Source organism: Pelodiscus sinensis, chromosome 2 (genome assembly GCF_052426305.1).
Source record: "Pelodiscus sinensis isolate ZL-2025 chromosome 2, ASM5242630v1, whole genome shotgun sequence".
Taxonomy (NCBI): Eukaryota; Metazoa; Chordata; order Testudines; family Trionychidae; genus Pelodiscus; species Pelodiscus sinensis.
In genome coordinates this window covers 12707993-12728175 of record NC_143053.1, presented here as the reverse complement: position 1 = coordinate 12728175, position 20183 = coordinate 12707993, and positions in this window count along the sequence as shown.

Sequence of the window (20183 nt, the reverse complement as noted above, 5' to 3'; positions counted from 1 at the left end):
TCATAATACTAAAAGAGGAGAATTGTGAAAAGAAGTTGAAGGAAAACTTTACGTTCCTTTCATTCCTCCAGCTTTCCTAGCTGCCTTCTGTGCTGTTCTTTGTTCACATTTGGTCATCAATGGACAGCTAAAAGTTGTGTATCCTTTATTTTAGTCACAGGCTTTACCACAACATGAAAAAAATTAGTTGACTCAGCCGAGTGTCCTAACAATGGCTAGCAGCAGCTGCTTGCAAAGCACAGCCAAGAATCCTTGTAATGGGTAATTATGGAATAAACTTTCAATAAAGGAAGTTTCTCATCCCAGGTGGTTTGTGGAAGAATGTGGTTTATATTCCTTTTTTTTATTCTCCAGTATAACTGTGGACACTCCTATCTAGCTTTTTTTTTTTTGATCCTACCAGACCCTTTAGCTCAATGGCATCTTGTGGCAATGGGTTCCACAGGTTAGGTGTAAATTGTGTATTTTCACTTGTCAGTTTCAGTTATAGTGAGTCACTTAGAGCAGTGGTTTTCACAGTGTTTTTCTCATGACCCAGTGGAAGAAAATCACTGATGCCTGAGACCCAGCATAACTGGACTAGAGTGTGAGCTCCAGGGTAGGGCTGAGGATGAGAGCTTTGCGGGGGACAGGGCTGGGACAGGAGGGGCTTGCATGGAGCAGCTCCTGGTCAGTAGTGCAGTGAGGGTGATAAGGCAGCTTCCTGCCTTTCCTGGCACTGCAGCCCGTGCTGTGCCCCAAAAGCAGCCAGTAGCAGGTTCCCAGACAATGGGAGTGCAGAGCTAGTGCTCAGGGCAGGGACACTGCATGGAGTCCTGTGAGTTCTCCCAACTTTCCACCTAGGAGCTGGGTTTGTTGCCAGCTGCTTCTGGAGTGCAGTGCAATCTGTGTTGCGAGGACAGGCAAGTAGCTGCCTTAGCGCCCCCACTGGTCACTTGCTGCCCCTGCAGCAATGAGACCCAGGGCCTGACATTCGCCGACCCAGTACTGGGTTGAGACCTGTAGTTTGAAAACCACTGACTTGGGTCTTTTGTAAAGTAAGAATGTAACAGAAGAACCCAATGTACCATATCTGTATCATTCGTAATATAGCTGGTCTTATTTGTCGTTCTTAGCAAACAGCACCAATTTTTCCAACCTTTCCTTATAGGATTTTCAGCGCCTCTGATTCTTCATCATCTGTTTCGGAACTGCTCCAACTTCTGCTATTTTTCTAGAATAGTGGGAGTCAGAAGTGAGCCAAATATTCATGTACGGTGTTGCACTGATTTATAAAAGGGCATAGCATTTTAACAGTATTATTTTCTATCCAATTTTCATACATCCAAGCATTTAATTTAGTTTCTTGCGACCACTGTTGGGTGTTAAGCATATCAAAGAACCACTGACAACAGGAGTGGGGAACCTTTTTTGGGTCAAACCCACAGGAAAATCAGTTGGGGGCCACACACAAGTGAGATTTTTTGTGCTCCAGCTCTGTGGTGGAAAGACAGGGGCGGGACCTGTGACTCAGGGTCTGGATCCAGGCAGGCCAGGGTCCATATCCAGCTCTTGAGCCTGAGGTTCCCCACCCCTGACTTACAGTGATCAGTAGATACATTTCTCATAAGGTCAAAAATGCCAAGGATTCTGTCCCATTCTGCTGTACCATGAATTCGTCAACAATGCATTCCATCTCCCTTTGTGGTACCCATCCATTAAGCTTTGGTGTGTCCTGGTGAAGCTCCTCGCAGTCTTCTCTAGTCTGGCTATACTAATAATTTTGTTTCCTCTACACATTTTGCTAACTCACTGTTCAGTCTGACAGATCATTAATACGTTGAGCAACTCTGATTAATTTTTTTCTACATGGAGAAACTGAACGTTTATTGTTATTCTTTGTCCTTAGCCTTTGAGCTATGTTTTAGTCCACGACTATGCTTTACACTCTCAACATAACTGCTTAATGTCCTTCAGAGTCTCCTGTGAGGGACATTAACAGCCTTTTGTATGTCCAAATGCATAATGTCTACTTCTCCTGTAGCCACTATGTAGTTGACTTAGCAAGTCATTTAATGCAAGAGATATTACATGTGAAAAAGGGCTTCAAAGCACAGAATTTTGTTTTCAGGGCTAATGTGGGGCTGGTCTTCCTCTCCATTTAGATGCAGCAGTATCTGATAGGAGGTGGCCATCTCAAAACATGTTGCAAATATTGATTTAGCTTCTACAACCCTGTTAGGTTGCTCTTGACTTCTCACTCTGTTTGCTATATGGGAGAACTTTAGACATGATGGGTGAATGCAAGTCAGTGCCTTACCCAAAGTTACTTGGTAACACAGCTGCTTGGATGGTAATGGAACCCAGGGCTCCTGTCTGTGAGTCCAGAAACTAACCATGAAACCGTGATCCCTCGGCTCATTTCTCCAATAGCATCACCTCACTTATTCATAATATTGTATGTGGCCATCTGCCAACGAGATCAAAGTCAAACACAAGTAACCGTTTGCTACTGTGATGCCTACCCTAGAAGATACTTGATTCCAACCTATTGAACTTTGCAACTGTGGACCTCATATTCTCCCATTAAAGTTCTTGTACAGAATTGACTTCAGAGACCCAGCTCATTTAGGCCATGTCTTCACTAAACAGAAGATCGATGCTGCTGCACTTAATCTTCCAGAGTTTGATTTAACAGATCTAGTTAAAACCTGCTAAATTTGAACTCAGAGGCTATGTCTATACTAGCGGCTGCTTGCATCAGAAATATGCAAATGAGGCCTCATTTGCATACCTAATGATCCACCATTTTTGCAGAAAAGGCTCTGTGCGAGAAGGAGCTGTCTACACTGCCCCTTCTTGTGCAAGAAAACCCCTCTTGCACAATGCCGTTATTCCTAAAAATAGTTGGCGTAATGGCATTGTGCAAGAGGGGTTTTCTCGCACAAGAAGGGGCAGTGTAGATAGCTCTTTCTGGCACAAGAGCCTCTTCTGCAAAAATGGTGGCTCATTAGGTATGCAAATGAGGCTCCGCAATATTCCATGCTTAGCCTCATTTGCATATTCCTGACACAAGAAGCGGTGAGTGTAGACATAGCCAGAGGGTGCCCCCATTGGTGGCTGGTACGCCTTCTTCTGCAAGGAGTAAGGGAAACTGATGGGGTGGTTTGTTCTTGTCAGCCTCCCACTGTGTGCACGGCGGGGAAAATCAAAACAAGGTTTGTCAACTCCAGCTACGTGGTTGCATATCTTGATTTGACCTTCCCCTTTAGTGTAGGCCCAGCCTTAGAGTCTAGCTAGTCTGACTAAGCCTTAGAGTCTAGCCAGCTGGACCAATCTTTGATCTGTCACTCACCAGCTGGAAAACAGCACGTATAGCAGATTGGCTAATTTGGCCCCTAATTCTTGGAACTGGGAGTGGTATGGTAAAGGTAGCACACTCCAAGGAAGGGGAGAAAGACATATCAATGGAGGCAGTGGGGGGAAGAGGGTAAAAAGGGAAGAGAAGGAAAAAATAAAAGAAAAAATGAATAGAGGGGCAGGGTAAAAAGAGTATCATTTTCAATATTACTGTGGGTTTAAGGGCCAATAGGAATTGCCAGATTGGATCAGACTTCAGGTCTATCTAGTCTAGCATTATATCTCTTGCAGTGACAAGAACAAGCTGCTTCGGGGACAGTATATGAAGCTTATGCTAGGCAGTAGTGACCTAATCTTTTTTCCCCCACATTAGGACTCATCTATGTAGCTAATCATTAGAGTTTGGCTTAAACCCTGAAGCACAAATTTTAGTAACCTTATCTTAATTAATTATAATAAACATTATGCAATCCTAAACATTCTAAATATTTACATACTAATCCAGTTCTTTCCCACATCTCTTCAAATTCTTGGCCTCGAGGACTTCCTGTGGCAATGAGTCCCAAAGTTTAGTAGCATATCATGGAGAAAGTATTTCCTTTTCTCAGTTTTGAATTTCCCACCATGTAAAGCAATTGACTGTCCTTTTGCTCTTGGTGTATGAAACAGGGAGAATTGAAATTCCTGACCTGCTTTCTCCAGACCATATATCTGATCATTTCCCCCTTTATTTTCCCCTTTCTAAAGCAAACAGCATCACATTTTACAGAGTCTCTACATAGGAGAACTTTTCCTGGTCCTTTATCCCTCTTTTTATTCTTTTCTGAACCCTTTCAGTTCTACAATATGCTCTTGTTCCAGCAGGTTGCTATGGGCCGGTGAGGATGTCATGGTACTCGGCTGAGATTCCCCTACAAGAGTACAGCATAAAGCAGGAGGCACAATTTATAACCAAATGACATACTGCAATTCCCTGTTAGCCAGAGAAGCCTCCCAGGAGACAGAATACAGCACCCACTTTTTAAATATTTTCACACAATGAAAGGATAAATAGATTTTAAGGCCAGAAGGGATCCTTATGATCACCTAGAATTGACCTCCTATATACAAAGCTAATAGAATTTCACCCACATCAAGTCCATGACTTCAGGCTGGGCGAGTCTTTCTTTTAGAAAAAGATCTCTAGAGTTTTGATTGGAGATATTTGACCTCTACACAGATATATGGAAGAGATGGAAAACTTCATGAAAACATGCACTATCCACATTTTTTATCTGACTTACAGAAATGTACAGCCTAAGAAGCTATCCACAAAATTGGCTAGTCAGTTTCAAAGCCCCTCTTCAGCTTTCAAAGATTTCTGCCTCACAGTGACACCTTCTCATTATGAACTTCTCTGTCCAACTTTCCTCTTTCAACTAGATTCTGTCTGAGGTATAGGGTGAGTCAGGCAGCCCAAAAGCTACAACCTTCTGCACTGAAGTCTGTTTTGTACAAAACAGTATATCATTATTTCTACAAGACTAGGCTCTAGCTTTGAAACTCTTAGATGGTTGGAAGCCATATAAAAAAGTCCCTCAAGCTAGAGAGGAAAAACCCCACATCTGGAAATGAATCTCTTTTCAGACATAGACCTTGGAGAGGAGAACCTGATATCTCACACTTCAGAATCTTTACAAGAAGGAATATCTTTGTAGAATACACTCCCTACAAGGCTGACTGTTTTTAAGGAGCACACCCACCTAAAAACAATGGAAAATTAGAGGCCTAAATGCCTTTGAGAGAAACTCCCTGATAATTGTCAAAAAAGAGGCTTTTGCAAGCTCAGGCAGATGAGTCTAATGAGCTCACAGCTGAACCAATTCCTCTTCTTATTTTACCCCAATTAGGGCCAACAACATTCCTTATAAAACTGGGCCCACTTGACTATGAGGAGTGTGGTTATTCTGGGTACAGGGAATAAGTATGAGCAAGTTAGAATGTGTGTGGTTTTAAGGGATTATTCAGGCTTCCTATGCCTAGATTTTTTTTTTTAGTCATGTTTAGTGACCGTCAGCCTTTGCTATCAGAGCCACAAAGGGCTTTAGGGCTCATTTGTTTTGCACAGTATTATCTAATGCTTAGGTGCCTTGTTACTCAGTGGATTCGTGGCTCCAACCTGGCTATTTAGGAGTATTATGCAGTCTCTGAGAATAACTGGATGCCTAAGAAATAGATGTCAAGAAGCTGCTAAGCTGAATAGTTATCTGCTGAAGTTAGTCCTCATTGATATGCAGATGAGAGGAGGAGGAGTACCCAGATTTACATAGGAATGTAGGTAACCTATGTCTTTAACTGATGGCTGCAGGTTGGTGTCAATCTCTGCTTGAGATTCCCAGCTCTCAACCCTTACCTGGAGTTAGCCATTCTTCTGAGACTTCCCTACTCCCGTAAAAAAGAAGGTTAGGCAGGGGTGGCTACATGTTATCCTTAGGTGTCTCTGCCCCTCTCTGAGTGTAGTCCAAGTTGACTCTCATGGGGAGCTGTTTTCATGGCTTAGAGACTGTAAGGTCAGAAGGGACCATCATGATCTTCTAGTTTGACCTTGATTTCCTGTTCCATTGACTCTGCCTCATGTGCATTAAATTGCACCCTTATCTTGACATTGCAGGGTCTCCCATCCTTCCTCATGAGTTCCAAGAATCAGTCCACATCAAACACCTTGGCTATGTCTAGACTGGCATGATTTTCCGCAAATGCTTTTAACGGAAAACTTTTCTGTTAAAAGCATTTGCAGAAAAGAGCGTCTAGATAGGCACGGATGGTTTTCCGCAAAAGCACTTTTTGCGGAAAAGCATCTGTGCCAATCTAGATGTGCTTTTGCGCAAAAAGGCCAGACAGCTCAGATTTGTTTTGCGCAAAAAAGCCCCAATCACAAAAATGGCAGTCTACACTGGCCCTTTTGTGCAAAAGGACTTTTGCCTAAATGGGAGCAGCATAGTATTTCCGCAAGAAGCACTGATTTCTTACATGAGCTCATCAGTGTTCTTGTGGAAATTCAAGTGGCCACTGTAAAAGGCCAGCAAGTTTTTCTGCAAAAGCAGGTGCTTTTGCGGAAAAACTTGCCAGTCTAAACACAGCCCTTCTCTTTCCCCAGGTTAAATTAAGCAAGGTTAATTACGGTGGCTCAGAATAACTGGATAAAATGGCAGCAGCTTGAAGGAAAATACCCTTTTTGCTCTAATGAGCCATATTTTTGACATGACTGAAATAAGCCATGCTTTATATCTTGATGTAGGAAGGTGGGGTGACTCTACTGCATGTGTATTTGGACCTTTAATGCCATTCTTTGCTTCTAGTTTTCTGTTGCAATGAAGTACGAAAGGATTTAAATGATATGCAATCATTTTTTTGCTGGTCCAACTGAAAATGCAAACACAGAGGGAGCAGGGGGGAACATGTTAGAATGACCAAAACAGAAGAGTAGAAATCAAGCAATCTGTGTTCTGTTTCCAAATCTATCAGTATCTTGGTGAGAACTCACTTGCATCCTTTGAGCTGCGGTTTTCCCTGTAAGATAACTATTTATGCAGCACCAAGAGTGTGCAAAGAGTTTTATAAACCTGTAAGATGATAATTCCTTCCTTGAAGAGAGCTCGATTAAGATGTAAATAAGATTAATTCCAAAAAAAGAGAATTAAATTTTAGCTCACTGTCTGGAGTGAAACTTAACCCATTTGTGTTGGTAATATGAATTGAGTACTCCAGCTGAAGTTGAGAGGGAAGTGTACAGCATTCCCATTGCAGGGATAACTAAATTCTCCCTGGAAATGGGGAATGGCAATGGAATCACTGGACTAAAATCCTAAAGCTCAGAACAGCTTGTACTTATTCTTTACAGAATATCTTTTCCATTAGCAACTCACTGCACCGGCTTTAATCCTGGTGGCTGCGTCTAGATTGGCATGATTTTCCGGAAATGCTTTTAATGGAAAAGTTTTCTGTTAAAAGAATTTTTGGAACAGACCGTCTAGATTGGCACGGACGCTTTTCCGCAAAAAAGCCCCGATCGCCATTTTTTGCGATCAGGGCTTTTTTGCGGAAAACAAATCTGAGCTGTCTACACTGGCCCTTTTGCACAAAAGCTTTGCGCAAAAGGGACTTTTGCCTGAATGAGAGCAGAATAGTATTTCCGCAAGAATCACTGATTTCTTATAGTAGGAAGTCAGTGCTTTTTGCGGAAATTCAATCAGCCAGTGTAGACAGCTGGCAAGCTTTTCCGGAAAAGCGGCTGATTTTCTGGAAAAACTGGCCAGTCTAGACACAGCCGGTGAGTTTTACTGACTTCAGAAGAACACCTATTATAAGGTCTCCTGTGTCTTGCTTCCATGCTGCAAGGACTGGGTTTTCTGGAGTGTACTTGCCCAGGAGTTACTCTGTTACACGGGCCTCTCCATTTCTGGAAGGGTGCACGCTTATCTTTGAGAACAGGCAGTTATGCACACTGGTCACTTCACTCCAAGACAGTCTGTAGTTCTTGAATGATGCAGAAGGATACTTTTGTGGATGCGTTGCTTTTGTGAGCACTGATGACTTTGGAGCCATCAGAAATTCTTCCCTGAAAACAATCCATCGCTTATTTTAACTAGTGTGGTAGTTGTGCTGGTCCTAGGACATTAGAGAGACAAGGGGATGCAGTGATATCTTTTACTGAACTAGCTTCTGTTGGTGGGAGAGACAAGCTTTTGAGATACTTACTTTGGGGGTGAGCAATAATTTTTGCAGGGAGGGGCTTTATGAATTTCGGTACGTGGACACTGGCTGGCTCTGGATTCCCCCCATCCCCCAGGAGTGGGCTGGAAGCTAGAGAGAGAGTGTGTGTGAAAGACACTAGGAGAGACAGATTTTGTGTCGCAGAGTGTGTGGCACATACTGGTTGTGTGTGATAGTGTCAAAGTCTTGTCTCCTCCTTTCCCTGCCCTGCAGAGATGAGGTACAGGGAGAAAAGGGTGTGTGAGAGAAAGCAGGAGCCCTGAAATCTTAGAAACAGTGCACTGTCTCTTAAGACAAAGCTCTCCTCAATCACTTATACATCCAAGCTTCAGATTGGAGCAGCTCCATTGCATGTCTCCCTCTCCCTGACCCCTGCTCTTCAGAGATCAGGTACAGGAGCAGGGAGACACCCTCACTCTGGCATTCTCCTCCACCTCCCCCCAGCCCCCCCACACTCGCTCTGCACAGCTAGCAGCAGAAGCCTCTTGGCTGCAGGATGGTGCGTGGTAGGGGGAGGGGCACCTGAACACACACTGCCAGCTGCAAGTCTGCACGCTCTGCTAATGAGTCAGGTAGGCCAGAGAGACACGCTTGGCGGGCTGGATCTTGATTTTATCCACCTCTGCCCTACCCATAGAACAGCTCTGTGCCATTCGAGAGCTTATTTCTCTCTCAGAAGTTGGTCCAGTAAGAGGCATTATCTCAACCATCTTTTCTTGCTGTTATTATTACAAGGGAACCCAGTCAAGCAATGGGCTAAATGGAGCGAGGCATCCCTCAGACGCTGCCCCAAAGAGGTTGCACAGCCTAAAATAGGACAAGACACAACAAGTGACTGTAACACACTAGGGGACAGGCGGAGGAGTACAAGAATGACAGGCATAAGGCTCAACAACTACTGATAAAGCCTCTAGAAGGGTGCAGTTTTCTCTTTAAAGCACAGCAAAATTCCAACCACTTGGATACAGTGTGCCTCAGTTTCCCCCCAAAGCTTCCAATCCATCTCTTTCAATGAACTAGCACCCTGAAAGTCTGCTCATAGTAGTGTTGGCATTTAAATGTACCTTCTCATTGCCTGGTGTTGCCCAATGATCTAAAAATACCTTACAACATTTAAATAACAAAGCCACACCATTTATTTTTGAGAAATGGGCATGTTCTGATTATTGTATCCGTTAGTATATGGGGTATGAGAGAGATTGTTTCTTGGCCTCTGGGAAAGTCAGGGGCAAGAAGCCCAGTGATTAGAACCAGCTTGGGCTGTGGGAGACCCAGGTTTCAGTCCCTGCTTCCTTGGCTAAGTCACTTAGGCTATGTCTAGACTGCATCATTTTTCCAGATACTGGAGGTATTCTGGAAAAGCAATGCCATGTCTAAGGAATGCGTCCGCTTTTCCAAAAATAATTTCTTTTTGCCATCCCTGTAAAACTCATTGTATGAGGAAGAAGGGAGGGCTCAAAAGAGCAGGTTTTTCTGAAATTTGGTGCCGTGTACACATGCCAAATCTTGGAAAAGCCTCTTTCGAAAGAAAAGCGGAAAAAGATACACAAAGGCTGTGTTTAGACTGGCAAGTTTTTCTGCAAAATCAGATGATTTTGCGGAAAAACTTGCCAGCTGTTTACACTGGCTGCTTGAATTTCCGGAAAAGCACTGACGATCTCATGTAAAATCATCAGTGCTTTTCCGGAAATACTATGCTGCTCCCATTTGGGCAAAAGTCTTTTTCCAAAAGACTTTTGCGCAAAAGGGCCAGTGTAGACAGCATAGTACTGTTTTCCGAAAAAAAGCCCCGATCGCGAAAATGGCGATCGGGGCTTTTTAGCGGAAAACCACGTCTAGATTGGCCACGGATGCTTTTCTGCAAAAAGTGCTTTTGCGGAAAAGCATCCTGCCAATCTAGGCGCGATTTTTCTGAAAATGCTTTTAACGGAAACCTTTTCCGTTAAAAGCATTTCTGGAAAATCATACCAGTGTAGACGTAGCCAAATTGCGGTGCGCAATTAGCGTATCTTTTTCCGACTTTTCTTTATAGTCCAGACATAGCCTTAGTCTCTCTCTGCCTCAGTTCCTCATCTGGAAAATAGCAGCATAGCATGGCACTAACCACAGCTTGGAGTGTGCAAAAGACCGTGTCAATTGTGAGATACTGAAACACTATTGCAATATGGGGCTGGAAGGATGTCATAGCTTATGGCAGTGCCTGCCATAGAACTCAGACGAATGCCCAGTCATCTGTGCTGGCCAATGAGCAGCTTGGCTTCCCTTCCTTAATCTGATAATGATGGGGTCCTTGCTTACTGTGTGCAGTCCAACTGCTTTTCTCATCAAAGCTTCTGGCCCAGATGACGGAAGTGACTGAACTGTACTTAGTGCTGCTCAAGAAGGGATGGTGCAAAAGTGGTTTTAAACCATATTTATACTCTCCCAGCCTTCCCCCCCCCCCCCCCGCCCTTTCCCTCCAAAAAAAATATGGCAGCTATGTGACAGACTGGTTATCCAATGCAAAATACTTTAATGACAGCTGTACTTCAGGGATTACTGGGCCATGCTCAGACCATGCATCCTCCATGAATTTTGTTTCCTGCCCTGAGGGAGGGGGGGCCATTTTGGGCAGCTATCACACCACACCAGGGTTTCCCTAGGTTGGGGGTATCTTCTACTGATTGAGCAGATGCAGTGGACCACCAAAATGGCACCAATTGACCTTAAAAGATCTCTCAGTTGAGCTCCTGCAGTGTAAGCAAATGCCATGCTGTTTGGATTCAGAGTGAGTTGTGGTTTGTTTGTTTTTTAATTTTGTTTGCCTTTTGAATAAAGACTGTAGGAGAGCTCACCCTTCCGTAACCCAAGTACAAATTGCACATCACGTAGAACTATAATCACTGCCTGCTCAAATAAAAATTCATTCCCTTCTATTTTCTTCCCCTGACCCCTTTTTTCCCCTCTCAAATGAATAGCATAATCTCCACTGAAGCAGAGCGATAGAAAGAATGACAGATGTAGGAGCATCATCTGCATAGGGTGGAGGTAAATTTTCACCTGGGCGATGCATGGCATGACTGCTCCTGATGTGTGCAACTGTCATTGGACTTGATTTGTAAACGTACAAATAGCTGCCATTTTGCAGCATGGTTGTCAAGGAAAGGACTGATCGGAGCCCTAGCTGTTTCTATCATTGTCGTGGAAGGTGAAATTTCTCCTTTTTCTTTGCCTCACAAGCTGCCTGGAGGCAGGTGCAGTTGCTAAGCCTCTTCAAACAGAGAGTAATGGCACCTGCTCCATGCATCCAACAGTCTTTTAATATATGCAGACATCCATGTTGTAACCATTCCATCAAACTCTCGCTCAGTCAAATGTCCATTGCTCTCTGGGGGATTTTTATAAAGCAAGGAGCCATTTAAACAGGCTTAGACAGGCTCATGTCTTCCCTTCTCCTTCCTGAGTGGCACAAGGCGTCTCTTCATTCATTAGTTGTGAGAAGATGCTGGCTTTGTCACCCAGCTCGGGCTGCGATTCCGAGATCTTTCCTTCACTCTCATAGAGGCAGGGTTTGTAGCAGGATAGCAGCCAGCATCATGCTCCCATTCAGAAACAGCGAAAGTTCTCTCAAGTCACAGCTCTGGAGATTTCAACACCCTCTCACCCACACCTTACTCTTGTGACTATGCTGTACAACATTAAGGATACGGTTCTCATATACACATGCAAGACATAGCTACACATATACACAGTTATTCTGTGAGGTTCTGATGACTTTTTCCTGAGAAAACTAGAAATCCCACTAGAGGGCTTCTCATCTATTTAAATGGGATACTAACCAATTTCTAGCCGTGAGATTTACTCTCAAACCTTGGCGCTGAAATCCAAGCCTAGCCCTATTCTAGATTTAAATGTCAGCTCTTCAGTCTCTAATTAATTGTTTTATTATGTGGATCCAGTAAGATTGGTTCTAACGTCTTAATGGTAAAAGCCCAAAATCTCGACTTTCTGCTGAAATCTCAATTGCTAGTCAGTTTCCTCTCTTACCTTGCACATGCCAAATGTTTGCAATTCTCTGCACTGATTTACATGTAATTAGATTTGATATCATCTTTCAAGACATATGTAATAATTGACTCAGAGTCCTACTTAAAAAAGTGTGCTTATTACATACAGACACAATCACATTCCTACCTAGCTCCAGTTCCAGCTTTGCCCGAGTTATTTATCAGGAGCTACACCCTGTTTCAAAATTCTATACACAGACGCCGTTCCTGGTTGAATTATGTATTGCAAGTCAATAAGTCATTGCTCCCCTTTACTGATATCTGATCCCGTCAAAAGCTGATACTTTTCCATACACCTTATGTTTGTTTTCGTGTGTTAGGCAGGCTCTTTATTTCTTCTGCCACCAGACGGCAGGGATACATAATGTTTATAGCTGCTAGAGAACGTAACAGAACTGATAGTCCTGGTTTGTACTGATACTGCAGGATCTTCTACCCTGCCAGTAGCTCAATGCTCACAGCTCTCCCTTAGTGTCAGGAGAGTCACAGGGCCAGCCAGTGAGTGGGGCTGCAGCTGCAGGGCTGCTGCTTCTCAAGGTAGTGTCTGTCTCTCTTAGCCCTCCTCATAATACAGAGCTGGGTCCTTTCATCTGTCTTCCAGCTGGGAACCAACGCCAACCGATAGCTGCTGGTTAGTCTGATTAGCTGATTTTTGATGCCTCTCTGCTAGATTTCTCCTGAGATGAGGGCTGAACACTTCCTTTCTCTGCAGGCCCCTGATGGAGCTGAGTATCCTGCTACAGTCCCCAAGGCATCCATAGTCACTACAGTACCAGATGTTCAAATGCTCTCACTGCTCTGATCCAAATGGGTCAGGAGCTTCAATCTGTCCCTGTGTTAGACAGAGGTTGAAAAAGAGATGAAGAATATTCAGGTGGCACAATTGCTCTCACCCGCAGGGCTAGGAAATCCACTACTCCTGGCTCTCCTGGACTTTTCTCCACCCATGGGGAATGGATGGCCAACTTTGCCTCTGCTGTATCCACAACCATTTCATGTAGGCTCATTGCTACCATTCTCCGTGCTTGTTTGGCTGTGAATCACACGCAAGAAGACTCAACTTGATCATTTCTTTCTTGGAAGGGGGCATTGAGACTGCTCTGTCTTCTTGCCTCCGTTCTGGGACTTCACTCGGAGTGCTGATTCTATATGGCCTACAGTGGTTTCCATACCTAATACACAGCAGTTTGTATGGGTGTTTTTTGTTTAAATCTGGGGTGGAAACTAGTTTTTTTAAAAGGATTAACTAGATCCAAGTGGTGGCACTAATAAGTGTGAGGTAATCATAGTATCCTAGAACTGGAAGGGACCTTCAGAGGTCCTCAAGTCCAATCCCCCACCCTCATAGCAGGACCAAGCACTGTCTAGATAATCCCCGGCAAGTGTTTGTCTAATCTGCTTTTCAATGACTCCAGTGCTAGAGATTCTGCAACCTCTGTAGGCAATTTATTCCAGTGTTATCTACCCTGTGTACCTTTTTCCGCTTGTTTTTTCAGAAGAGGCTTTTCCGACATTTGACCCATCTACACAGGGGCAAATGTCGGAAAAACCTTCTCTTTCGGAAGAGCCCTTATTCCTCATAAAATGAGGAATACGGGATTTCTGAGAGAGTGTGCCCGCTTTTTCAGAAACTGATCTGAAAAAGCAGACACATACCATGGACCAGAGGTATCCCGGAAAAACTCTGCAATCTAGACATAGCCCCAGTCTTCTCTTTTCTAAACTAAACAAGCCCAGTTCTTTCAGTCTTCCCTTATAGCTCATGTTTTCTAGACCTTTAATCATTTTTGTTGCTCTTCTCTGGACTTTCTCTGATTTCTCCACATGCAATGGTGAGTGCATGACTCAAAGAGGGACTGGGAATTTGCAAGGGAACACTAAACTACTTCTTTGCATGGATATTTACAGAAACCAAAACTTGCCCTCACTACTTATTGTTAGCGTGCTGTGCTGTTTCAGTCAGAGATTAGAGATACAAGGTAGGCGAGTTAATATCTTTTATCAGCCAAATTCTGTTGGTAAAGAGACAAACTTTCAAGCTGTATAGAGCTCTGCTTCTGATCTGGGAAAGGTACTGAGGGTATGTCTACACTACCCTCCTAGTTTGAACTAGGAGGATAATGTAGGCATACCGCACTTGCAAATGAAGCCCGGGATTTGAATTTCCCGGGCTTCATTTGCATAAGCGGGGAGCCGCCATTTTTAAATCCCCGCTGCTTCGAACCCCGTGCAGCACGGCTACACGGGGCTCGAACTAGGTAGTTCGGACTAGGTTCCTATTCCGAACTACCGTTACTCCTTGTGAAACTAGGTGTACCGGTAGTTCGAAATAGGCACCCTAGTCCGAACTACATAGTTCGAGCCCCGTGTAGCCGCGCTGCACGGGGTTCGAAGCAGCGGGGATTTAAAAATGGCGGCTCCCCACTTATGCAAATGAAGCCCGGGAAATTCAAATCCTGGGCTTCATTTGCAAGTGCGGTATGCATACATTACCCTCCTAGTTCGAACTAGCGGGGTAGTGTAGACATACCCTGAGAGTGTCATCATATATATAGTAGCCCAGTGTCTGAGAGTCTGTTACGCTGAAATGCTGGCTGTTCCCTTTGGGGGGCGCTGTTGCTGAAATGCTGGCTGTTCCCTCTGGGCGGTCCGTGCTGCATTGGGAGTGCGGGGCCCAAACATCTGCTTGCGCCGCTTGCTCCCGCACGGTGACCCAGCTGAGTGGCGCAGGAGTCAGCCGAATGCCATGGTGGAAGGGGAAAGGGTGCGGGGCGGTGACGTAGTAGGGCCTAGGGGGTGGGGCCTGGCCATGTACATCACCGCCTCGCCCTCCTTTGCCTCCTGCCATGGCGCTCGGCTGACTTCTGCGCCGCTCAGCCAGGCTGCCACGGGGAAGCCCAAACGGCTGCTTGCTGCCCCGCGGCAGCCCGGCTGAGCGGTGCAGAAGTCAGCCAAGCGCCACGGCAGGAGGCAAAGGGGGGCGGGGCAGTGACATGTGGCGTGACAGCAGCTCCAGGCCCTGCCCCCTGGCCGTGAATGTCACCTCCCGCTGTGGCGCTCGGCTGACTTCCGCACCACTCAGCCAGGCCACCGCATGGGAGCAAGTGGTGCAAGTGACCGTTTGGACTCCGCGGTCCCCCAAGTGAGAGGCAGGAGGGGGAGAAGAAGAGAAAGAGAGAGGCTGAGAGAGAGGCAGTAGGTGGCGGAGAGCTGAGGAAGAGGAGGAGGAGGAGAGAGAGAGAGAACGAGACTGGAGGCTCAGGAAAGAAAACCAACGTGGAGAGACCTGAAAATCCCATCTTATAACGGGCTAATTGGCTAGTAGCTAAATAAAAGGCCAAACAGACAGTTTGGCATAAGTAGTTAGCAGGTATTCTAAGAGACCATGGAAGTTGAAGTGGTATGTCAGCACTCTTGCAGTCATAGGACAAAAAAAAGGGGGGATGGGGGAAGGAGCAGGGGATTATGGTCACAGAATGTTGTAATAAGCCACAAATCTAGTGTCTTTATCAAAACCATGATATTTAGTATCTAGCAAAGTTATGAATTGAAGCTTGCAGGCTCATCTTTTGAAAGTGGTGTGCAGGTTTCCTTTGAGGAGGAGGACTGAGAAGTCAGATGAGAGCGATGGCTTTCTGAAAAGAGTTGAGCCACAGGCGATAGGGTGCTTTTGTCTTTGATCATAAAATTATAGAATCAGAAGAGAGCTCAGGAGGTCACTGAGTCCAACTCCCTGCTAAAAGCAGGACCAACCCCAACTAAATCATCCCAGCCAGGGCTTTGTCAAGCCAGGACTAAAAACCTCTAGGGATGGAGATTCCACCACCTCTCTAGGAAACCCATTGCAGTGCTTCACCACCCTCCCAGTGAAATAGGTTTTTTTCCTAATATCCAACCTAATAGCCAATGACCTCTCCCACTACAATTTGAGACCCTCGCTCCTCATTCTGTCATCTGACACTACTGAGAACAGCCTCTCTCCATCCTCTTTGGATCATTTTCCTGTGAGAGATCATTCAAGAGCATGGTGAGTATCTGGTTTCACAGCAAGTGCATTTTAATGTCTGGAGGTGAATATGGAAAACGTAGGGATTATAACAATGTAGTTGGCTCCATTAAGGGCTGCAGTGGAAGGGAGCTGCCAGCCTGGTTTCAGGAGAAATCCGGAAGATGGGTGTCAGGAATCAGCTTTTGAGGAATCAGCTGATTATGCTAAACAGCAGCTGTTGTTTGGCACAGCTCTTAATGGGGCACTGAGTGTTCTGGATGAGGTACACGACCTGTTCCTACAGACATATGTAGGATCCATGGATCTTGAAAGGTGTGTTGGAGGAGGGAGGAGTTGCTGAGCAATATAGCAGCGGAGATACATCTGCGAGTTTTGCATCTGGTGTTCTGGCAGGTCTGATGCTGGTTTGAATGGCTGTGTTCTGGTCATCAGGGAGCTTGCTTCTGATGATGAACTTTAGGAGTTGTTCGAAAGGTGGAACAAGGGGCTCAGGACAGATTTCTTTTAGGATGAGATCTCATTGATTATGGCTTGTTTGATACCCTGTATGGGCTCCAGTGTTGGGTGGTAGAAGACAAGAAGGGGAGTACGGTTGGAGATGGTTTTATTTCTGTATTAAAGCAGGTTGTTAGCACACAGGATTAGCGCTTCTTCTTCTTTGCCAATGCGATGATAAATTTCACATTGATTGGAAAGTGCTGGAAATAACATAAGAACAACCATACCGGGTCAGATCAAAGCTCCATCTGGCCCAATATCCTGTCTGCTGACAGTGGGCAATACCAAATGCCCCAGAGGGAGTGAACAGAACAGGTATTTATCAGTGCCAGAGCATAGCACTTGCTGAAGACTCACATTCCCAAGTCTTAGAATCTGTCCAGTATTAAGATGATGCTGATGCAAAGCAGTAGGCAGGGACAATTATCAATTGCTATGTAAGAATAACACATGTGACTTATTAACTGCATGGACTGAATGAAACCCAGGTACCAACTGCTGCATAGGCTATTAAGAAAGGATTTTTTACTTCCCCAGAATCAATCTCCCACAGTGAAAGAAGAATAAAATTAGTGGCAATGCAAACTGATATAGTACAACTGGGAATGTGCCTTGGGGTTATGAGTACCTAGATAAGATATGAACACCGCTCTTGTATTGTTCTGTGCAATTATGACAATTATGACAATCTCCTTGCTGAGCTTGTTATCCCAAACGTCAGCCATAAGATCTACCACCTTATTTAATAGCTGAGAGCAACAGATGATCAAGCCAAACCTGTCGGAATAAAGAGTGCTAAAAAAAATGAGCAAAACCCGTCTCAGCTGAATACTGTGAAATGAGGAATGGAAAGTTATGTTGTTTGAAGGGGATGCTGAGATGCCAACCCATGGAGGCAGGGAGAATTCTTTGTACTGTTCCTCAGCACCAATAGATGTGGATCAAATGCTGCTGGTAGCTCCCCATCTACTCCCCTTTAATGCTGCGTGAGCAAAGTAGGGTTGGCATGATAATTTTTAGGTGGGTAATACAAACAAAGGCACCCTCTCCTTTAATTTGACTAGCGGTGTTCAGCAGGTATATGTCTCATTAACTCCCTCAGAAGCAACACATCAGGAAGCAACTGTGTTCTTCTCATTAAGGAACCAGTAAAGGGAGCTTGCAGGCACTAAATCCATATTTACTGACTTATTGGAGATTTCAACCCAGCAAAGTGGGATGAATGTAAAGATCTTGTTCCAATGAAACCACTGTCCCCCCTGAAATGAAGCTGGAATTCTAATCACTAGCTTTTATTTCAGTGAAGCAATTTTGGGGTCTGATTTTCTGTTATAGGTTACACCTCCCCAAACCGACACTCTCTGGTCTGGCCACAGCTGTGGGCCTGCTGGAGCATGGATGTTCCAGGACCAGAGAGCCCTGGGAGTCTAGTGGCAGGAGGGCCAGGGTGCAGAAGCAGGACTGGAGCCAGAGCCTGTGGTAGTGGGATTGAGGCTGGAGCCTGGAGCAGCCCCTTAGGAGCAGGGTCAGGACTGAAGACTGCAGCAGCCCCCAACAGTGGGACAAGGGACTGGCGCCCTCAGCAGTCCATGGCAGGCTGTAGCAACAGGACAGAGCCAGGAGCAATGGTCTCAAGTTGCCGTGGGAGAGGGCTAGGTTGGAAATTAGGGAAAACTATTTCACTACGAGGGTGGGGAAGCACTGGGATGGGTTACTAGGGAGGTGATAGAATCTCCATCCCTAGAGGTTTTAAGTCCCGGCTTGACAAAGCCCTGGCTGGGATGGTTTAGTTGGGATTGGTTCTTCTTTTAGCAGGGGGTTGGTCTTGATGACCTCCTGAGGCCTCTTCCAACCCTAGGAGTCTATGATTTTATGACTGGGTCTGGAGCCCCTGGCAGCCTCTGGCAGTGGGACCGGGGCCTGGGCCAGAGCCTCCAGTAGCCAGCAGGATCAAGGTCAGAGCCAGTGGTAGCCCAAGGCTGGAGCCTCCAGCAGGCTGTTGCAGCATCCAGCAGCATGGTTGGAGCCTGGGGGGGGGGGGGGGGGACTGGAGGCAGGGGGGCCTGGCTGGGATAACACAGCCTGCTGTGCTGAGGAGTAGTGGGCTGGAGGGCCAGTGTCCCTCATACGGGACTGATCAGGTCCCAAGAGTGCCGGATCAGGGAAGTCCAACCTGTATTTGCTTTAATTCTCAAATGAGAAGGTATAAAATGAATCTAGACAGTTAGGAAAGTGACAGCATGTAAATGGGTGCAAGGTGACACAGTGAACAACCCTGAGGCCAAAGGGTGCTATCCAATGACGGATGCTTAGAATACATCTATATCTGAAACAAATAATGCAAGCAAGGAAATAATTAACCTGCAGCTTTTGCTATTGCTGGTGGCCATCAGATCAAATATTGCCATGGTATTTTTATAAAAGACTGAAGCACATTTAGAATTAGGCAACCTCAGAGAAGAACAGCAGGGTGTGGAGGGGACATTCTGGCGATAGTGGTTATGAAGGCAATTAGCCTGCCTGAAGAACACAGGGGCTGTGTGCATGCTGGGTCTCTGACTTTTGCTGTATTCTTAATGACTCCATTGTAAGAAGCCAAACTTGCACACTGACATTTTTAAGCTTGGTTGTCTAAAGTTTGACATATAAACCTACGTGTAGATACCTTGGTAAAAACAGCTGGGGAGCAACACGTTCTCAGCACCTCTGAAAATCTGGCTGCCAAGTCTGTCCATTTGGGCCTTTTTCTTGTCTTCTCTCATTTAAATTTGTTATCATTGTCTGCTAAAATTCCAGAACTTTAAAACGATCCCACGCTGCGGTGAGCTATTGTTTCCATTATGGAAAATTCCGAAAGTGCATCTGATGTTTCCCATGCCCCTTCTGCTCATCGGAATGCTTCCAAGGACTAATAATGCAACCTTGATAGGGTTATAAAGTATAAGCCATAGGCTGAGAGTTGCCCCTGCATGATTAGCGTGGGCTAAACACAAAGGATGACAATTCGAGAGCCTGATTCTTTACCCAGAGTACTTTTAACCCAAAGCTCTCAGTAACTTTACTCTGTGCAAGATGGTATCAGGAAATAAGTTGATGGAGACATGGCCATCCGACCGATAGGTGGCTGGCACAAACCAGGACAGGGTACGAAGCTGCCCTTTCTGTATCTCACACAACCCCCCTTCACTGCTGGCTTGGTCATGTGAAGGCTGCTGCATAGGCGCATTTACAGCCTGCTAGCACGGCTCCTTTAGCAATAAGCAGTAGCAGTTCAGTCACATTACTGGTTTGCCAAAATCTGCCCAGATGGATTCAAAGCCTGTTGAAAACAAGGGGGGAAGCTCCCGTTGACTTCTTTAGGTTTTATTCAGGTCTTAAAAATGAAGGAAGAGGAATAAAAACCACAAAGTCAAATGCACCCACAAATGATGTGAAAAAAAAAATGTTATTCAGGTCACAATGTCAAGCCCTCAAAAATTTTGAAAAATCAGAATTAAGGGTGCCCACCCCTTTGTGGACATATAACCCACACCCCTATT